Source organism: Nycticebus coucang, chromosome 6 (genome assembly GCF_027406575.1).
Source record: "Nycticebus coucang isolate mNycCou1 chromosome 6, mNycCou1.pri, whole genome shotgun sequence".
Lineage (NCBI taxonomy): Eukaryota > Metazoa > Chordata > Mammalia > Primates > Lorisidae > Nycticebus > Nycticebus coucang.
Genome location: NC_069785.1, coordinates 88,171,222 through 88,177,221, shown reverse-complemented (window position 1 = coordinate 88,177,221; position 6,000 = coordinate 88,171,222).

Sequence of the window (6,000 nt, the reverse complement as noted above, 5' to 3'; positions counted from 1 at the left end):
ATACCCACCCCCCTCCTTTCTCTGTCTTTCTTTTTTTCTTATCACTCGGTCCTCCTTTCTTTCATCCCCTTTTTTTGCTCTTCAACCTTCTCACCCTTCGGGTCCTGTAACCCTTAGTCCACAGGCACAAGAACTTAAAGAGCAAGAGGAAGTTAAAGGAAAATTAGGGCAAGGAAACAGATAAAAGAAATCACCCATGTGGAAGAATCAGCAGAAAACTCCAGGCAACATGAAGAACCAGTCTAGAACAACCCCACCAAGGGACCATGAGGTAGCTACTGCAGATGATTCCACCAGTATAGAAATGTTAGGAATGACAGAAAGGGAATTTAGAATACACATGTTGAAAACAATGAAAGAAATGATGGAAACAATGAAGGAAATTGCTAATAAAGTGGAAAATAACCAAAAGGAAATCCAAAAACAGAATCAAATAAGAGATGAACGATATGAAGAATATAAAAAGGATATAGCAGACCTGAAGGAACTGAAACAGTCAATTAGGGAACTTGAAGATACAAGGGAAAGTATCAGCAACAGGTTAGACCATGCAGAAGAAAGAATTTCAGAAGTAGAAGACAAAGTTCTTGAGATAACTCAGACAGTAAAAGAGGCAGAAAAGAAGAGAGAGAAAGCAGAACGTTCACTGTCAGAATTATGGGCTTTATGAAGCGTTCCAACATACGAGTTATAGGAATTCCAGAAGGGGAAGAAGAATGCCCCAGAGGAATGGAAGCCATACTAGAGAATATTATAAAAGAAAATTTCCCAAACATCACCAAAGAGTCTGACACACTGCTTTCAGAGGGATATCGGACCCCGGGTCGCCTCAACTCTAACCGAGCTTCTCCAAGACACATTGTGATGAACCTGTCCAAAGTCAAGACAAAAGAAAAGATCCTCCAAGCTGCCAGGAGTAAGCGCCAGTTGACCTACAGGGGCAAATCCATCAGAGTTACCGCAGACTTCTCTAATGAAACTTTCCAAGCAAGAAGACAATGGTCATCTGCCTTTAACCTACTTAAACAGAACTATTTTCAGCCCAGAATTCTGTACCCTGCTAAGCTAAGCTTCAGAATTGACAGAGAAATCAATTCATTTACGGATATACAAACATTGAGGAAATTCGCCACAACAAGACCAGCTCTACAGGAAATACTTCAACCTGTTCTGCACACTGACCACCACAATGGATCAGCAGCAAAGTAAGAACTCAGAAATCAAAGGACAAAACCTAACCTCCACACTGATGCAAAAGATAAAACTAAGCAATGGACTCTCACCAAATAAGACGAATAGAATACTACCACACTTATCAATTATCTCAAAATGTTAATGGCTTGAATTCCCCACTGAAGAGACATAGATTGGCTGACTGGATTAAAAAACACAAGCCATCCATTTGCTGTCTGCAAGAAACACACCTGGCCTCAAAAGACAAATTAAAGCTCCAAGTCAAGGGTTGGAAGACAATTTTTCAGGCAAACGGAATTCAGAAGAAAAGAGGAGTTGCAATCTTATTTTCAGATACATGTGGATTTAAAGCAACTAAAGTCAAAAAAGACAAAGATGGTCACTTTATATTGGTCAAAGGAAAACTACAACAAGAAGACATTTCCATTCTAAATATTTATGCACCCAATTTAAATGCTCCCAGATTCTTGAAGCAGACCTTACTCAGTCTGAGCAATATGATATCTGATAATACCATCATAACGGGGGACTTTAACACACCTCTTACAGAGCTGGACAGATCCTCTAAACAGAAATTAAACAAAGATGTAAGAGATTTAAATGAGACCCTAGAACAACTATGCTTGATAGATGCATATAGAACACTCCACCCCAAAGATAAAGAATATACATTCTTCTCATCACCCCATGGAACATTCTCCAAAATTGATCATATCCTGGGACACAAAACACATATCAACAGAATCAAAAGAATTGAAATTTTACCTTGTATCTTTTCAGACCATAAGGCACTAAAGGTGGAACTCAACTCTAACAAAAACGCTCGACCCCACCCAAAGGCATGGAAATTAAACAATCTTCTGTTGAATAACAGATGGGTGAAGGAAGAAATAAAACAGGAAATCATTAACTTCCTTGAGCATAACAACAATGAAGACACAAGCTACCAAAACCTGTGGGATACTGCAAAAGCAGTTTTGAGAGGAAAATTCATCGCTTTAGATGCCTACGTTCGAGAAACAGAAAGAGAGCACATCAACAATCTCACAAGAGATCTTATGGAATTGGAAAAAGAAGTCAATCTAAGCCTAAACTCAGTAGAAGAAAAGAAATATCCAAAATCAAATCAGAGATCAATGAAATTGAGAACAAAAGAATCATTCAGAAAATTAATGAAACAAGGAGTTGGTTTTTTGAAAAAATAAATAAAATAGATAAACCATTAGCCAGACTAACTAGAAATAGAAAAGTAAAATCTCTAACCTCAATCAGAAACGATAAAGGGGAAATAACAACTGATCCCACAGAGATACAAGAGATCATCTCTGAATACTACCAGAAACTCTATGCCCAGAAATTTGACAATGTGAAGGAAATGGATCAATATTCGGAATCACACCCTCTCCCTAGACTTAGCCAGGAAGAAATAGACCTCCTGAACAGACCAATTTCAAGCACTGAGATCAAAGAAACAATAAAAAATCTTCCAACTAAAAAATGCCCTGGTCCAGATGGCTTCACTCCAGAATTCTATCAAACCTTCAAGGAAGAGCTAATTCCTGTACTGCAGAAATTATTCCAAAACATTGAGGAAGAAGGAATCTTCCCCAACACATTCTATGAAGCAAACATCACCCTGGTACCAAAACCAGGAAAAGACCCAAACAAAAAGGAGAATTTCAGACCAATCTCACTCATGAACATAGACGCAAAAATTCTCAACAAAATCCTAGCCAATAGATTACAGCTTATCATCAAAAAAGTCATTCATCATGATCAAGTAGGCTTCATCCCAGGGATGCAAGGCTGGTTTAACATACGCAAGTCTATAAACGTTATCCACCATATTAACAGAGGCAAAAATAAAGATCACATGATCCTCTCAATAGATGCAGAAAAAGCATTTGATAAAATCCAGCATTCTTTTCTAATTAGAACTCTGAAGAGTATAGGCATAGGTGGCACATTTCTAAAACTGATTGAAGCTATCTATGACAAACCCACAGCCAATATTTTACTGAATGGAGTAAAACTGAAAGCTTTTCCTCTTAGAACTGGAACCAGACAAGGTTGTCCTCTGTCACCTTTACTATTCAATGTAGTGCTGGAAGTTCTAGCCAATACAATTAGGCAAGACAAAAATAAAGGGAATCCAAATGGGAGCAGAGGAGGTCAAACTCTCCCTCTTTGCTGACGACATGATCTTATACTTAGAGAACCCCAAAGACTCAACCACAAGACTCCTAGAAGTCATCAAAAAATACAGTAATGTTTCAGGATATAAAATCAATGTCCACAAGTCAGTAGCCTTTGTATACACCAATAACAGTCAAGATGAGAAGCTAATTAAGGACACAACTCCCTTCACCATAGTTTCAAAGAAAATGAAATACCTAGGAATATACCTAACGAAGGAGGTGAAGGACCTCTATAAAGAAAACTATGAAATCCTCAGAAAGGAAATAGCAGAGGATATTAACAAATGGAAGAACATACCATGCTCATGGATGGGAAGAATCAACATTCTTAAAATGTCTATACTTCCCAAAGCTATCTACCTATTCAATGCCATTCCTATCAAAATACCTGCATCGTACTTTCAAGATTTGGAAAAAATGATTCTGCGTTTTGTATGGAACTGGAAAAAACCCCGTATAGCTAAGGCAGTTCTTAGTAACAAAAATAAAGCTGGGGGCGTCAGCATATCAGATTTTAGTCTGTACTACAAAGCCATAGTGGTCAAGACAGCATGGCACTGGCACAAAAACAGAGACATAGACACTTGGAATCGAATTGAACACCAAGAAATGAAACTAACATCTTACAACCACCTAATCTTTGATAAACCAAACAAGAACTTACCTTGGGGGAAAGACTCCCTATTCAATAAATGGTGTTGGGAGAACTGGATGTCTACATGTAAAAGACTGAAACTGGACCCACACCTTTCCCCACTCACAAAAATTGATTCAAGATAGATAAAGGACTTAAATTTAAGGCATGAAACAATAAAAATCCTCAAAGAAAGCATAGGAAAAACACTGGAAGATATTGGCCTGGGGGAAGACTTCATGAAGAAGACTGCTATGGCAATTGCAACAACATCAAAAATAAACAAATGGGACTTCATTAAACTGAAAAGCTTCTGTACAGCTAAGGACACAATAACCAAAGCAAAGAGACAACCTACACAATGGGAAAGGATATTTGCATATTTTTAATCAGACAAAAGCTTGATAACCAGGATCTATAGAGAACTCAAATTAATCCACATGAAAAAAGCCAACAATCCCTTATATCAATGGGCAAGAGACATGAATAGAACTTTCTCTAAAGATGACAGACGAATGGCTAACAAACATATGAAAAAATGTTCATCATCTCTATATATTAGAGAAATGCAAATCAAAACAACCCTGAGATATCATCTAACCCCAGTGAGAATGGCCCACATCACAAAATCTCAAAACTGCAGATGCTGGCGTGGATGTGGAGAGAAGGGAACACTTTTACACTGCTGGTGGGACTGCAAACTAGTACAACCTTTCTGGAAGGAAGTATGGAGAAACCTCAAAGCACTCAAGCTAGACCTCCCATTCGATCCTGCAATCCCATTACTGGGCATCTACCCAGAAGGAAAGAAATCCTTTTATCATAAGGACACTTGTACTAGACTGTTTATTGCAGCTCAATTTACCATTGCCAAAATGTGGAAACAGCCTAAATGCCCACCAACCCAGGAATGGATTAACAAGCTGTGGTATATGTATACCATGGAATACTGTTCAGCTATTAAAAAAAAATGGAGACTTTACATACTTCGTATTAACCTGGATGGAAGTGGAAGACATTATTCTTAGTAAAGCATCACAAAAATGGAGAAGCATGAATCCTATGTACTCAATCTTGATATGAGGACAATTAATGACAATTAAGTTTATGGGGGGGGAGCAGAAAGAGTGATGGAGGGAGGAGGGTGGGGCCTTAGTGTGTGTCACACTTTATGGGGGCAAGACATGATTGCAAGAGGGACTTTACCTAACAATTGCAATCAGTTTAACTGGCTTATTGTACCCTCAATGAATCCCCAACAATAAAAAAAAAAAAAAGATAAAAAAAAAATAATCTTCAACATATATATCAAACCTGTGGGAAATTGTTCCAGGAAAAAAAAAAAAGAAAGCATGAATGAAGAATAACTGCAGTAGCATTTCACACAGCCTTAATGTTTCATTGCGTAACAGGAAAACTTTGGAAGTGGAAAAATCACCTTTTGTGTTTTGATTTAGGTATCAATAAATAATTGCTTTTTAAAATTATAGTAATAATCTATCAGATAGCAGTATGCTTTAAAGTAGGAATCTTCAAACTATTAATATTACTCAAAGGGTCAGATAATAAATAGTTTAGGCTTTGAAAGCAATGCAGTCTCTGTCAACACTACCTAACTTTGCCCTTGTACTGGAGAATCAGTCATAGGATAAACAAAAAACAGGTGTTGCTGTGTTCTAATAAAATTTTATTTACAAAACCAAGATGCCTATCTGGCTCAAGTTTGCTGACCTGTGATTTAAGCAAAACTTGTGAACTATTTTAATGCTTATAAATAAAGGCTAATGTGAAGCAATTAGGGAATTTATTTCTAGATAAATCACTAGAATAAAAGTAAACATCTCAGCATTCTAATAATTGAAAAGAAAAAACTTTTCTAAAAAGAAAAAAGAACAACCTTTGTGTTTTATTTTAAACCTATAACTTTAGTGTCTCCTACTTAAAAATGTATTTTGCAGTTATATGATTCTGAGG